General features: G+C 40.0%; 2 pseudogenes; both read left to right on the top strand.

Moving 5' to 3' along the window:
• The first annotated feature begins 8,613 nt into the window (after nucleotides 1-8,613).
• Nucleotides 8,614-9,794, top strand: LOC119532826 (annotated as a pseudogene).
• Nucleotides 9,795-11,824: 2,030 nt separating this feature from the next.
• Nucleotides 11,825-12,375, top strand: LOC119533389 (annotated as a pseudogene).
• Nucleotides 12,376-16,389: the final 4,014 nt, after the last annotated feature.

A 16,389-nucleotide genomic window follows, 5' to 3' on the forward strand; every position in this document is an offset into this window, starting at 1 on the left:
GAAGAATTATAATTTTATGCTATTAGAACCTTCCCATCCATTAATATGATATATCTTTCCAATTAATTAATCACCTATTATGCCTTTCAATAATTTTGTAACTTCTCCTTATAGATTTTGTTGCCATTATAAGACATTCAGATTATGCTTTAAAATTATTTGTGGCTGATATACAGGAATATTATTTATTTTTTGCTTATTGAACTTGAATTGGAACTTTGTTGAAGTCTAATATTAATTCTAATATTTATAAATTTTCCTCATTTTTCAATGAAGATAATCATATTACTTACAAATAAAAACAATTTTGTTTCTTCATTTCCAATTCTTGTAATTATTGTTTTGTTTTGTTTTTACCTTAATAGTCTGACTATGCTCTGTAGTGCAAGGTCTTTGGCTTGTCCAGACTTTAAAGGAAATTTTTCTAATACTTAACAATTAGTTACGGTTCTCCCTTTGGGTATTGGTAAATAATCTATCAAAGAAAGGAAATTTTCTTTTTTCCTAAAGGAAGCATTTGTTGTTGGTGTAGTTTTAATTACTAATAGCTGGTGGATTTTATAGAGTGCTTTCTTCTGCATCTATTAGGATGATTATATTTTTATAAATTGTTAATATAGTGAATTACATTAATAGATTTTTTTCTAATATTAAATACCCTTGCCTTCCTGAGATAAATCCTAGTTAGTCATGATTTTCAGTTGCAAATTTCATGGATGTGATTTGTGTGTCTGTGTGTGTGTGTGTGTGTGTGTGTGTGTACTAAATCCAAATAATCATATTTAGAAATCAGTTAAAAATTATCAAGAAGAGAATAATGCTTTTAGAAGCAAGGGAAATATTACAAAAAATGCAAGTAAATCCTTCTGTTCATTCATAACCAAAATTTGAATAAAAAACTATAAAGTTCATACTGATTAAGGGAAACTATATATCACATGGGTTCTACCAGAAGTATCATTGGTGACCTTTTGTAGGCAAGTGAGGCCCACAGTGATGAGGGTAGAGCACAAGGGTCTTATTTGCATGAGCCTATAAGGGAGGCTTCCTCTGACACTACACCTTCAAGACTGAGATTTTGATGAGATAGACTTTTTAACCCATTAGCTTTCTTCTGGATGTAAGCAGTTCTCCTTCCAGTGATCTCAATTTAGCATTATCCATGTTCCAAATGAATAGGTCATAACTTTATTTCAAAAGGTAAAGAAGGAAAAAAGGAAGGGAGGGAGAGAGGGAGGGAAGGGGAAGGAAGAGGAGAAAAGGGGAGGAGAGGAGGAAGGAAAGAAGACACATTTCTGACTAGGTACGTATGGAAACCTTCAGATCTGGGCAAATTCTACCTGGAGGCAGTCCTGAGACAAACCACTGTGTCTTCAGACCATCTAGAGTGGGGGAGTAGGCCACAACAGTAGTGAGAAGTCCCTCACCCACCTGATCCACTTTCAAGTCTTCTTGAAGAGTGACTCTGCCCATGGACAGTCTCTCGGCTCCTGTGGCCATCACCCACGCACTGTGGAGGTCAGCAGCAAGTCCTTAATCCTCAGACCACGCTGGCATGAGGTCCAGAGAGACCAGACTTTGTGCAACACTCCCTCAGTCTTCAACTGGACATAAAATCATGTTGCCATCCACATGGCAGGGATAAAAATCTCAGTATTTCCCATGACATATAATGCAAGAAAGACTAAGCAGATATTCTAGAATTTTTATCTTCTATATCTGTATTCAAAAGAAAGATTGGTACAGATTTCTTTTCTTCTGCTGTCCTTGCCTGGTTTGGTATCAAAGTTATTTTGACCTTGTTAACCAAGTTGGGGAGATTTCAATGTTTTTCTATTTTCTGGAACACTTTTCGCAAGGTAGGAATTATGTGTTATTTAGAGGTTTGGTAGAACTTGACTGTAAAAACCATCCTAGTAGGGTTTTTTGAGAGTATATGTAGTATATACCATTTTAAGAGATGCTTTCAAAAAGGCTGTAACACTTCTTCAGATTACCATCAGCAATGTGTTTGAGAACTTTCTCCCCCAAATCCTTGACAGCAGAAGATCTTTGTATTAGTCAGGGTTTTCCAGAGAAACAGCACTGGCAGGAGATATATATATATATATATGAGAGTTTTTATGGATTTGGCTCATGCAGCTGTGTGGATTGACAAATCTGAATTTCCAAATTCTGTAGGACGGACCACAATTGGAAACTTGATAAAAGTGATGTTGAATTCCCCAGAAGGCTGAGCTGAAGTAGAGACAGAAAAATCTTCTGTCTGGCTGATTAAATGATTGAGGAGACTCCCTTCATTTTTTAAAGCAATTTCCTTTGCTGATTGCCGATGCAATCAGCCATAGATGCAATCAACTGACTTATATCCATCAATGAACAACAATCAGGCCAGGACTTCCTTGACCAAACAACTGGACACCATGACCTAGCTGAGTTGACACATGAAATTAACCATCACAGACCTTAATACTGTTTTGCCTTTCTCTAGTCCACTCACTCTCCCACTCTTGTATATCACCATTGTGTATCTTCTCTCTCCTCAAATCTACCACACTCCCTCCTCAATTTTACTATCAGTCATTAACCTTGCTCCTTATTTTACTGAGAAAGTGAAATCTATAAGCTTCCATGATCTCGTCTAACCATCTGTGCCTTTTCTCTGCTTTCTCCTCAGCAATAATAGATGAACTGTCCATGATCCTCTGAGAGGCCCAGTTCTCCTCTTGTGCACTAGATCCATCCTTTCTCACCTGCTCAGGTTCAACACTCCAAACTTCTCTCACTACTTTTTCACCATTAATTTCTTCCCTCTCTGATGGATCTTTTCTGTCGGCAGACAATTGTTGTAAAGCAAGTTACTATACCAGTGCATCATGGGAACACAGGTTCAGGGCACAACCGAAACTTTCAGCCAATGATCCCTTTATTTTTCAGAATCAAGAGTCCAGAAAGGGCAAATCGCCTTGTCACTTACGTGGTCCAAAAGAGCAGAGGGAAAAGTTCCATCAGGGCTGGTCTCTCGGGGTGGCCGGAAACCGCTCCAGGTTAGGGTCAATAGAAGGCAGCTCTGCTCACCGCACTTCCCACAGGAGAAGGAAGACAAATCCATACTATTTGAGTGTAGCTTTATCCACCTGGGGGGAATATGGGAAGTCTGTCACTAAGAATTGCTGCTCTATTAAGCATCAGGGGCTGCTGGCTCCAAGTTTTGGGGTTTAAGGTCTGGCAGGGCTTTTTCACTAGACTTAACATCTCCCCCAGATTGTGGAATGACACACTATAGAAAAGGTTGTGGGGGCAGTGGAAAGCCAGAGGATGGCCCTTAGCCTGTGTTTGTGACTTCCCAAGAGAAGGAGGTGGGGGTAGGTGAAGTCTGTGCGATGGCCACTTCACAGATGCCTGTGGCCTCCCTGATGGTTATGCTTCCATTCATTGCTTCCATTAAAAAAATAAAACTCTCTTCATCCTACTTCTTTCTAGTGAGGACTCCTTTTCTCTACTTCCCATTAAAAACAGAACTCCTCAGAAGAATTGTCTATACCTACTGCCTGCAATTTCTCTTCCTCCATTCTTTCCTTAATTCATCCCAATTAATTGTCATCCTCTCTGCTCCGTGTAAATGGCTTTTATTAAAATCACTAATGGCCTGCCAATTGCTAAAAACAGGGTTCCTTTCCTAGACCTCATCTTACTTAATCTCTCAGCAGCATTTAACAAAGTTGATAACCCTTTTCTCTTTGAAGCCTTTTCTTATACTTGTCTCCCAGGACACAATACTACTCTCCTGGTGTCCTTCTACCATACTGACTAGTCCTTTTCAGAATACCTTGCTCGTTCCTTTTTATGTTAAATTTCCTCAGAGCCCAGTCTCTGGACCTCATTTCTTTTCTATCTACGCTTACTTCCTTGAAGATTTTATCCAGACTCGTGCCTGTAAATACTATAGACTGATAACTCCCTAATTTCTGTCTCTAACCAAGAACTGAATTCCAGATTCTTATATCCAGCCACCTACTCCACATCTTAACATCTTAAGACATTCAAGACTGACTTCCTGATCTTCCCCCCAAGTCCTGCTCCTCTCATGGTCTCTACATCTCAGTAAATTCCAGTTCCTTTCTTCTAGTTGGTCAGCCCCCAAATCTTGGATTCATCCTGACTTCCCTTATCCATTCTCATCCCATATCTAATTGGTTAGCAAAGAAATCCATAACTTCTCACCACCCTCACTGCTACCTGGCCTATGCCTCCACTATTTTTGCCTGTATTATTTCAATAGCCTTCTAGTAGGTCTCCTTTCTTCCATCCTTGCCTTCCTACAGTCCACATTAGCATAGCAGCTCAAGTGATCCTATCAAAATAATGATCATATCATGATGCTTCTCTGCTCAAAACCATCAATGACTTCCCTTCTCAGACAGATGCAGTAAACTAAAAGACCTCACACAGTCTACTCCTGGCCCCCAGTGGTGTGTTGGAGTCAGTTCATACCAGCTCACAAGAGCTGATTTTCAGAAATTTTGTAAGCCAATTGTTAAACACGGCCATCATTAAAACTAAATTATATAAATTTATAACTAAATAAAATATATTTTAAAAATATAATAAATACTTACAACTCATCACTAATTACTTTAGTAGATTTGCCATTATTTATGTTCTCAAGGTTATTTATGGCTATTATATCTGTATGCTATGTAACTATGCTACCGTGCATTTTTTTCCAACACTGTGTTCAATGACATGAGTTTGGTGGCTTGAAACTGGGTATGGTGGGAGTAATTACACCGCAGAAATTGGAAAATGCTACAAATCAGGGCTTTTTTTCCTCCAAGAAGCCAGTTCTTAAACATTTAGCATTATACCACTGCTACACATATGCTTCGCGTGTGCATGTGTGCACACACACAAACAAACACACATATCAACAATGACTCTTCTGAGCTTATCTCCTACTAATCAATCCATCCATAAAGGCCTTTTTCATCTGCTTCTCAAACCCACCAGGAATGCTCCCACCTCAGAGCCTTAGCATTTGCTGTTCCCACTGCCTGAATTGCTCTTTCTACTACTTCATTCTCCTTCAGGTTTTTATTCAAATGCCACATTCTAAGTGAAGCCTTCTCTGGACAAGAACAAAAACAAGAAATCATACTCCCTATCTTCTTTCCCTTCTTTATTTTTCTCCTTAGCAGTTATTATCAGGTAATGTGATAAATACTATATTTACTTGGTTTATTATCTATCTCCCCCAATAGAATATAAGCATGACATCTTATTACTTCCCATGGGGGTTCTAAGTGTTTTTTTCCCCTCATTGCTATTTTGTAGGGATTGGAAATCAACTTATTTCAATCTACTTTGCAAATTAATAATGCTGTTTCTAGCAATGTTTTCATTCTTACAAAAAACAGAGGGTAAAAAGGTAAATAAACCTTACAATAGACAGTTTGAATATTCTATGGAATTCTGCGTGATGAGTTTTACCTAAAGTTTCTGAATATTTTTCTAAGTTCTCAAATGCTACTTTTTCAACTAGAGAAGAAAGTCAGTTTCTCCATCAGGGCCCTCTCATTTTATATCCCACCTTAAAGGGGAAAAATAGCATCTGGGTAGAGGCTCAGGACAAGAAATCTATTGCTCCAATAACTGGGTTCACAGGTCTCTCTAGCTAGCTTTTCAAACCTCTGTCATCAGTTTGGCTGCAGTTCTAGTGTATTTTGGCCCATTCCACTGGCTTCAGCTCAGCTCAGGCTGACACATCTGGAGGGGGCTGAATTCAATATCAGGGTAGACAATTTATGAGCACTTATAATAGCACACCACCCACATGCAATTAAACCTGAAAAGAAACTATGGATATCCTCTACTGCCATGTGAAAATCCCCATCCTCCCCACACCTCACTTTTTCCAGATTACCTTTTCCAAGGCGTGAGTGCTTACAGTCTGGAGCCAGGGAACGGGAAGCTGTTTTTCACAGCCTAAACCATTCCTTTGATTTCAGCTCTACAGTGAGCAAAATTTTTCCCCTTTGGGTCTCTCGCCTCTCACCCCGTCATGGTGAGTTTTCACACAAAACTACAAAGACCTGAAAAGCCCTGATGAGACACCAGCCCCTCAATAATGAGAAGGCATAATTGTGAGTTGCAGCATGTACATTTTTTTATTTGACCTTGAGCTGAAAAAAACAGTATAAAGAGGAAATGCCATAGCAGAGACCTATCGGGAATGAGCTGTATCTGGAATAAATGACTTTGGTTTCCATCCTTACTCTGCTGTTTTAGGTTTCTTCCATTTTCCGCTAAACAAAATTGACCTGTTGACACACTACCTATCTGTCCGTCAACAGAATTCCCAGTAGACTGATGATGTCAGTATGGTGGGGTAGGCTGATTGAGATACAAAAAGACAATAATCTATGAAGTGGAGGAGAGGAACTGAGGTAAAAAAAAGTAAGAGATGTGCGAGAGGAAAGCATAAAGTGAATCTAGTGGGGAGCCTCAGAGGATAGGAGTCCTGCTGAACAGACATTGAAATAAGTTGAGAAGGGACTGAGAAGTGGAAGGCTCGGAAGCAGTGGTCTCAACAGAACTTGCCACAGCAGAGGTATTTAGATCCATGGAGCAAGAGATTTGCGATTTTTTTCCTTAAAAGGCCATGAAGCAGATTCTGGAGCAACATGCAATTAGATTGGATTCACATATTTGACCTGAAATTGAATACCCACAGTCAAACCCTTGATGCTTTGGGGAAGACATAGGCCAGTGTTGCAAAGACCACACATAGGGATCAAACTGCATTGAGCTAATTGTAGGGAAATGCTATATACCTGTAGTTTGCCTATATTTTTATAATTTCTCCAACACTTGCCTTTATTCATAATAATTATTCATTTAATAATTATTTATTGATCTCCTACCAAAAAGTGTTCCCAATACTACAGAGAAGGCAAATGTGGTCCCTGGCTGCAAAGACTTGTTCCAACAGGTTTAAGAAGGGGCTTTGTTTTGTTCACTTCCATATTTTCAGATCCTAGAATGGTGTCCTGCACATAGTAAGTGTTTACTAAGTATTTGTTGAATAAGTGAATGAAGCAAGTTTATAGCCTAGTAATGCAGTATTTTCTTTATCACTACTGAATACTATGGTAAATTGACGTCACTCACTATAATGCTAACAGAATGAGAAACACACCCATGTCCAAGTTCAAAGGATTTGACCAATGGATGAGGCAGGGTTGAAAATTTCCTAACCTAAAAGAGAAAAAAATTCTGATTCCCTCCCATAGTGGTTGTGATGGAAGTGACCAGAGTCTAGAGAAGCTGTCTTTGGATCTGTCCTTCCCTCAACATATGCACACAGAACCATGGATAACCAATTCTTGATATATGAGCAAATGAGCAACTATTGGGGAGAGGTGGAAGGGGAGGGATTCTTTATGCTAAACAGAAGAGTATGGCCTTGGTTTTGTACCAGTCAGAATCTCAGCAAGATAGATATGGCTCATTCAAATGGGTAACTAAAGAGAATTTCATGAAAGGGCCCATGAGGGCAGAAGGAAACCAACAAGGGTTGATGTTAGGAGCTTTTAACTTAAAGACTGAAAGCCTACGGGGGGAAGATGAATTATTAGGACTTGGTAAGAATTTTAGGTATAGGAGAGGGCCACCCAAGAGGAGCCACGGCCCTGGAAAAAGGACAGCAGCCACTGCCAAACTGTGGCCCAGCAAGGAAGGAGCCAGGGAATGTATAGCCTGTTCTTTTTTATCCTCCACCACTCTGATCTCCTGTCATTGCCATTCAACCAAAAGCCAATGGACCCAGCAGTTTGGTTAAATCAGTTCATGGAGGTCAACTTCTCAGTTCCCAGAGCTGGGTGGAGAAGAGTGGAAAACAGATCTGGAAGAGCAGAAAATATCTAGTACAGTCATAATTGCCCCCTCACATCTTCTTTTTTCCTTTATCTAGTTGAAAAGCAAGTGTCCTCAATATAGGAAGCACATAGTTCCATTCAGCTGCTATATCATGGTGAGCTGCTGTCATATTCCCACATGAAACATAAAATGCTAGCCCACATTAGTGTTCTCCATATCACAATGGAAGAAAAGAGAGGGGAAGACAACACAAAGCATAACTCCTACAATCCTTGCTTTTGTGCCTGTTGACATGTTGGGTGTTGAGCAGTGGTAGTAGCCAGATCAGCCTTGATGAGGGGAAATTCATATTGGTGAGCTTCAATCCATGCTGCATGGAACTTTGTGTGATGCCCAATGAGCAAGCACCTGTTTGGCTGTGAAATATTCTGATTGACAACCACAGGGTGATTTCATCTTGTCCACCTAATGAGCAAGCACCTCTCCACAATGAAATGCTCTCTGGTGGGTATTTATATGGTAAAAAATATTCTGTGCCCATTATGAGAAACCTATCCTCATACATTTCCTCTGTTACCAATCTTTAAATCATTTTCTTTTCAAGACCCTGACCAGCTGGTTAAGTTGTTAGCCACTACCCATGTAGATGTAAATTCGCTATTTTCCAGTGGCCCAAATAACCAAACGTAACACTTAAAATTCTAGCCTCTGGGGCTCAGTCTCTGCTCACCCCTCATGCTCAACAGAGCCTGTTCGGGTTGTCTGACCAGAGTCTGCAAGTTCTCTTCTCTGCCTTTGAAAAAGCAGAGAATAATTTCTCTTCTTGACTTTTTACTAAAGTCAATCACCTGTCATGCTTGGAACAGGAACATACCCAGATTGTCCTTAGCCCCAGTAACCACAAATCCACATCTGTAAGAAGAATGGAAGCCAGTGGGTGAAAGCTCATGAACTCAAGTACAATGGACACATCACAGGTATTGACTGGGCTCCCAAGAGCTACAGCATTGTCACTTGCCAGGCAGATCGCAATGCCTATGCCTGGAGTCAGAGGACGGTATCCAAAAGCCAATCTGGCTGAGCCTGAGAATTAATCATGCAGCCACTTTTGTGAAGTCGTCCCCACTAGAGAACAAATTTGCTGAGGGGAGTGGAGCACAACTCATTTGTTTGTTACTTTGAGTCTGAAAACGGCTGGTGGGTAGGCAAGCACATTAAAAAGCCTATTCGTTCCTCAGTCCTCAGCTTGGATCGACTTCTCAACAATGTTTTGCTGGCAGAGGGATCCTGTGACTTCAAATGCAGAGTGTTTTCTGCCTACCTTAAAGAAGTAGATGAAAAGCCAGCCACGATGGCTTGGGAAAGCTTGATGCCTTTTGGCCAGCTGATGTCAGTGTTTGGTGGCAGTGGCACTGGTGGCTGGGTCCAAACTCAGCTTCTCTGTCAGAGTGAGCCGCTTTGCCTGGTCAGCCATGACAGCACCATGTCTGCTGCTGATGCCTCAAAAAGTGTGCAGGATTCAACTCTGAAAACAGAGTCCCTGCCACTCTTAAGTGTATAGTTTATCTCCAAGAATTGCGTCATAACTGCCGGCCACGACTGTTGCCCAGCGCTCTTTATCTTACAATGACTATGGCTGCTTGACCTTTGTCTCCAAGCTAGACCTTCCAAAACAGAGCATCCAGCGCAACATGTCGGCCATGGAATGCTTCCACAACATGGACAAGACGGCTGCAACCGAGGACCACAATACAGCCTTGGAGACACTGTAATAGGATAGCGTCACTCGAGTATTTATTTATGAGGTGGACAAGCAAGACTGTCGCAAATTTTGCACTACTGGGATCAATGGAGCCATGACAATTTGGGATTTCAAGACTTTACAGTCTTCTCTCCAGGGTCTTTGAATAATGTGAAGCTGAGCGAACCTCCAGGATCTAGCATGACAAACTGCAACTAACCCCAGCTCTGCCATTGCATGATGGGGAGGAAAGCCAGCCACCAGGAAACACTGACCACAGAGTGTCCAAATATCGTTTGTGCATTTTTGTTTGAATGTAATTGGCAAACTTGTTGGTTTATCAAAGGCAGCAGTAATTTTTTTTCTGTTTCATTCCATTCTTGACAAAAGTATCTTTTAAGTAGTTTATTATGGAAAACTGTCAAACCAACTTAAAAGAAGGGATGGGGAGATATGTAAATTGTCTGCTAGAAAATTAAATAAAAATATTGAGTGTGTAAAAAAAGAAAAGCTCTATCCATTAGATTCATTTCCCTTCACAACGTCTTTACAGAGCCACCCCAACTAGGACTATAATGCAATGGACACCCACTTCTGGCTTGTGCCAGTATGTCATAGAGACCTATACATAAATCAAGCCTAAAATTTTTCCCCAGTCACATGGTTTCAAGAAATTCCACGTAAGTCCATAAAAGTGAATTGAGATAGAGAAGGCAATGCACCTGGAGTGGGTGTTGAAATAATCTGAGCCTCTTGGCTTGTATTGAACCCAATCCTTTATATAACATTTCCCCTTGACATATTGCTGTTGCACATACCCAACTTTATGGATAGTGGGTGAAAGATACCATGTTCACTATTTGCAGATCAGACCACACGGTCACTTGATTTCCCATAGTCAGGCATCTGGTCTCTACTAGGGCCCAGTAATAAGGCAGAAGCTATTCAATGGGAGAATAGTTACCTACAGAAGAGGGCATGGTTATTCTCTAAAACACTAGAGGTCCAAACTATGATTCTCCTAATGGGGCTTGCCAAAGGCTTCATTCATTAGAGAGCCCTATCTGCCACAGATACTTCAGATATCACTGGATGCCCTATCATAAGTCACAAGTGACAGAGCAACTTGCACAGCAGCCTGGACCCATGGCATAGAAGTCTTTTGCTCTGGATCCAACTCAAAACTGACTTGTTACTCAGTAGAGGTTTGAAGTCCCTCGGATCTATATTATGATACGAAGGAAGAGAGTTGACGTAGCCTCAAGGTAAAATGGTATAGGTATACTGCTGCCCTTGCCACATGGACGCAAACTGTTTCTGAGAATATTTGTTGATGGGAAATGAAAAGAAAGAGATTTCTAGGTCAATAAATATATGTCAGGGCCCAGGAGCTATGTTAATTGAATCTAGTGACGATAACACATCTGGAACTGCAGCTGAGAAGTGTTACAATCTAACTTGGTTCGTAGTAATCCAGTCATTTTTTATGAGGCATCTGGCTTTTTTGCCAACCAAATGTGGAAGTTAAATGAGAATGTGGTAAGAATCAACACCTACATCCTTTTCAAGTCCTTATTGGTTGCTTTAATCCTTGCAATTCCCTAAGGGATGTGGCTTTGCTTTAGGGTTGTTACCTCAGTAGTGGGTAGAGAGATTTCTCAATTCCATGGACTTTTGCTTTGTCCTTTCTTCTATGATATCACTTACTCTATAAATAAGGAAACCAATGTGGGGATTCTGCCAGTTATGATATATGTAGCTATACTTTTTGGACTAAAGAAGTAAACAGATGGACCATGGTCTCACTGGACTCACTCTTAAATGAAGTCAGGTCAAGAAACCATCTACCACCTAACTTCCATAACCCCACATTCTGAATGATAAACCATGGTGGTGGTGGTGGTGGTGGTGGTGGCGGTGGCAGCATTTCAGGTTTACAGAAGTACATCGGACTAAAGCTAGTGTCTAATAACTTCTAGAAAATCTGGAGATTTTCCCTTTCCCCAGCTCACAGTCAATCTGGTAAATGGCCACAGATGCCACTGGGAAAGCCTTGAGGGAAGAATCAGATTATACACTTGTCAGCAAGTTGCAAGGTCTTTCATCATAAAAACCTGGCCAGGAGTAAGTCTGCTCCAGCCGGAGGATGGGCTGCACCCGACATCACCCTGGGACCTGTGGCCTCCTGCAGATGAGGCCGGGAAGATGGTGGAGGCCTGGTATATGGACGAGTCCCCGGAGGACCAAAGGAAGCCCCATGGACTGGAGCCTGGCCTCCCCATCGACCTGCAGCTGATGCGTCAACTTGGGGTCTCTTACTGGAAACTGGATGCTGACAGATATGAGAATGATCTAGAATTAGAAAAGATGCAAAAAGAGAGAAACCATTCCTGGATGGACATAATAACCATATGATAACCATATGCAAAGATAAACTACCAAATTATGAAGAAAAGAATAAAATGTTTTATGAAGAACATTTACACTTGGATGATGAACTTCAATATATCTTGGATGGAAGTGGGTATTTTGATGTGCAGGATAAAGAGGACAACTGGATCCGGATTTTCATGGAGAAGGGAGACATAATAACACTTCCTGCAGGCATCTAATGCTACTTCGCACTGGATGAAAAGAACTGTGTGAAGGCAATGCAGCTATTTGTTGGAGAACCAGTGCGGCCAGCCTACCACCGGCCAGCTGACAATTCTGAGGCTCGAGAACAATATGGGAAGTTCTTGACACAGACAGCATAGTGATGCTCTCTGGAAACTAACACTTTACTTGTAACAGTCCTAAATATGGTAATTGGGCAGAAAATCAGTTGTTTTCTTTTTGCCTTTATAATAAAGTGTTGTCTTTCGTATGCAAACTTATTTTGTCAGAATATTTTTTAATGAAAGTAAAAATAAAACTGATTTTTACATTCATTTTCTCTAACTGAATAAAAAATAGTGGTTCGGTAACCCTGTGTTAGCACATGCATTCAACTTTAACCCAAATGAAAGTTGAATTTCTCAAAATGTACCTACTTAGCATATTCTATCTGGATATGATTCTTCTTAGACTTTAAACCAGATATCAGTCAGTGTCTTGCCTGCTTTATAAGAAGGCATAATAATAGATAATAGAACTAATCAAATATAAGATACTTTTTTCTCCCTAAATTTATACTTAGGTCAGGCAGCGGAATAGGGAAGAGCCTCTCCTATGATGGCTACACTTCTCAGTAGCTTACACCACTTTCTTGTTCAAAGTAAAGGAATTGTCTTAACTGAATGCTTTTGGCTTGCAGTTACCTAATATTCAGGTATATATGGTATTTTTGTCTGGTGTGTTAAAATCACTCTTGTTTAGCTTCTTTGTATGATAGTGCATACATATAATTAATTTATATAATTTATACAAGAAATATATCTGTTACTTTTATGTATGTATAACATACATAATATACATGTATGCAGAACATTTGTAATGCATACAAATAGTAGTAGTTTTCCAGTTTAGGATTTCTAGGTTAAACCTGCTTTACTATATATCTCTTTCACATTCAAGCCTTTGAATTTTAACAAGAAAACTAGTGCATTGTTTCTCTACTTAACAATTCCATGATACAATTATGCCTAACTTGTTGTAATCATAGGAAAAAAAAAAAACACAAATCAGCCTAATGTTTTAGAAGGGCAGATTGTTTTTAAATATTATTTAAAATGGGTTTTAAAATTTTCATTTAAAAAATTAATCTTTCATCACCTCCATGTTGGTCTTGGGGATTAGTTTCCCACCAAACTGAGAAAACTCAAGTTTTAGACACTGAAGTAACCTTAGGAATAAAATTGTACATAGGCAGCATGATAATTATATAAATATCCCAGGACTTTCTTCTGTCAAATATTACTTTATCTCAGCAATTAAATTAAGTACATATCTACTGATTTTTGTTTTTTATGGCTTCATGTATAAATGGTTATTATAAATGGAACTTTATTCATTTTTAAGAATTAAACAGTAAAAAGAGGGAGAAAAAGAAAAACAAAAAAAAACCTGGCCACCCTTCACTCAGTAGGCTTAAGACCTATAAGCTGGTTTAGATCTGGCAACCAGGCAAGAGGCCAAGACTCCTTACCAAAGTAAATTTGAGTCAGTTGTCAGATCTAGAATTTTTTTTATTTATATATGTCAAGGTAACCAATACTCCTCCCACTGTGTTTCAGTCATTTATATAATGCCACCTGGCCTCATCAACTCCAAGATGCCACTATTCCTTTTGTTATCAGGCATCTCAATTCCATTAAGTAACAACTCCACCTCCCCCGTCTTCATCTCCAGACTACAAAGATCAGCCAATTCAGAGCTTTTCAAGAATTCTGGTGCTCCCCTCACCAATGCACTATTCTTAATGCCTTAATAAAGATCTGACCCCAAGGCCCATATGAGACTATGATTAAGGAGAAGCAAGAAGTGTGTCCACAATACACCCATTTCAACATTCCTACCACCCCAAATCTTCAGACTTCCTCCTTTACAATACACCAGGGAATGATTGACGTTTCTATCTAAAATACAATTGCATGCAGGCTTTAATAAACCCACCTAGCTAAATTTTAATGTGAATTCCAAAGAGATGGAACAGACACATTAAATCCCAAATCCCAGGTGCATGGACTCATTGATAAATTCAGCCTAATCTGATATAATATTTTGCTCTTTGAGCTAATGCTCTCAAAACCCACTCCCATGTATTCTTCCCTGGTTTTTGCTACTACAAATTTAGAAAGATCCTTTGGTGTATAGACTATGCCAGGCTATGATGAGTTATGCTGGGATCTAACTCTCTTTTTTCGGCCTGGAAGGAATGAGGGGGGTTGGGAGTGGGTCTTAAGGAGAACTGGCATCCCTTTCATGAGGCAACTGGCAGAGTGAAATCATGGAAAGATTTAGATATGCAGAGAGAAGTTTAGTGACCTTAGAAGTGGCTGGAAGAAGAAGGAGTTTCTTCCACAAGCAATGAAGGACCAGGGATTTTGGAGATTCAAAGTTTCAGTCTTCTCTGTGTCTGCCCAAAAGTCCCATCCTGTACCTCAGGGACCCAACCCTTTCCCACTTACGCCTTTATCTCATCATAAGAGACCAAGTAGTGTTTCACATTTATACATACAATGACTTGTCTTTCAGAGTGATTAAGAAATTTGCACAATGCCATATTGATGTTAAGTGTCAGAGCTGAGAGTCAGTCCCAGGTAAGTTTGAATCCTTGGCAAGTGTACCTTCTATTTTACTCAGTTACATGACCCTAAAAATTTGCATGACCCTAGAAATCTATATAACAGTGGAAATGTGAATGGATATGCATGTATTTAGCCTCTACATGCATTTAGCCTCAGAATTTGATCTTTATTCATATTTTCCCTGCAGTTACAGAAGATAAAAGACCCTTAAAAGCTGCCAAAGAGCCTATTTAATTTTTCACCTATGCCCAGAGTTGAGCATTCAAGGCTGATAATTTGTCCTTTTCTGTGTTTATGCTCTCCATGGTTTAATAAGTAGCCACCTCATGGCACAATATATGTAATCACAATCTATATAATCTAAGTCACCTATCACCATAATGACTACTGCCACAGTCACATTATCTCTCAATGCCTTGCCCTTCGCCTGTACTCATCCCCTGCAACAGATGTTGATAATTTGAGTAATTGTTATCTAACACATGCCATGGATTTCCTGCAAGCCATTTCACCAAGGAAAGAGGATTATCTATGCCCATCGAATATATGAACAACCCAATCACAGAATCCCATTTTGAGGGATTTTGTGGATATGTTTTCTTTAAGCAATCCTGGCTTCATTTATGGATAAACTGGGATCCCAGTAGGAAACAGATGGCACACTCCAAGGGATGGCAAAAGAAAGTTTAATGAATGAAGCAACATTCCAAGGGTGTGGAAAAGCTTGTACTAAACCAACAAGAAATGGTAAAGCACCTAGCTAGTGATAGTATAACACTGTTATCATCTCTAGGCTTGAAGATACAAGGAAATTAGTAATTGCTGGAACTTAGGGAGAGCTGAAGATGTAGGAGAGGGCCATCCAGCAGGAGCTGTGGCTTTTGGTGAAGGAATAATACAGCCACTGCTAAATAACTGACAGGGAAGGGGCCAGAGACTAAATGCCCTGACATTTATTCCCTCACCTCTTCCAATCTCTTTCTGGTCCCTCCCATTGGACAAACCCAAGCAGAAGCAGTTGATGGAGCCCAAGGAGGTCAGTATCACAAGGTGCAGAGCAGCATAGAAAAGTCTGGAGAGTGGGTAAGGAGGGAAACAGAATTCCCGGCAAGGCATGTTTATCAACTAGATTTGGGAGCTAGAAAACAAAAATACCTATACAGCAACAGCCAAAATGTTGATCTTCTATTTTGGCATAGTCATCTTGTTGGGGTATGAATAAGGTATGGTGAAACCAGAGCTTCTAGCCCTCCAGTTCCTGATCTTTCCCTCTAAGATTGCTTGAGGAGGAGGCAAACAGCATGCCTAAGGCTGAAAACATGTCTATGTGTGCACCTTTCTTCTATTAAGCAGACTTCTAGGGACTATAATCCTGGTAAAAATGGAAGGTGCGTGTGTTTACGAATCAAACATTCCTGGATTTAACTTGCAGCTTTGACATTTATTTTCATGACACTGGGCAAGGTCATGAAATCACTATGAACTTCAATTGCTCCATCTATGTAATTTGGAATAAAAACTGCCCTAACAAAACTGTTGCAA

The sequence above is a fragment of the Choloepus didactylus genome, chromosome 4, assembly GCF_015220235.1.
Source record: "Choloepus didactylus isolate mChoDid1 chromosome 4, mChoDid1.pri, whole genome shotgun sequence".
NCBI classification, from domain to species: domain Eukaryota; kingdom Metazoa; phylum Chordata; class Mammalia; order Pilosa; family Megalonychidae; genus Choloepus; species Choloepus didactylus.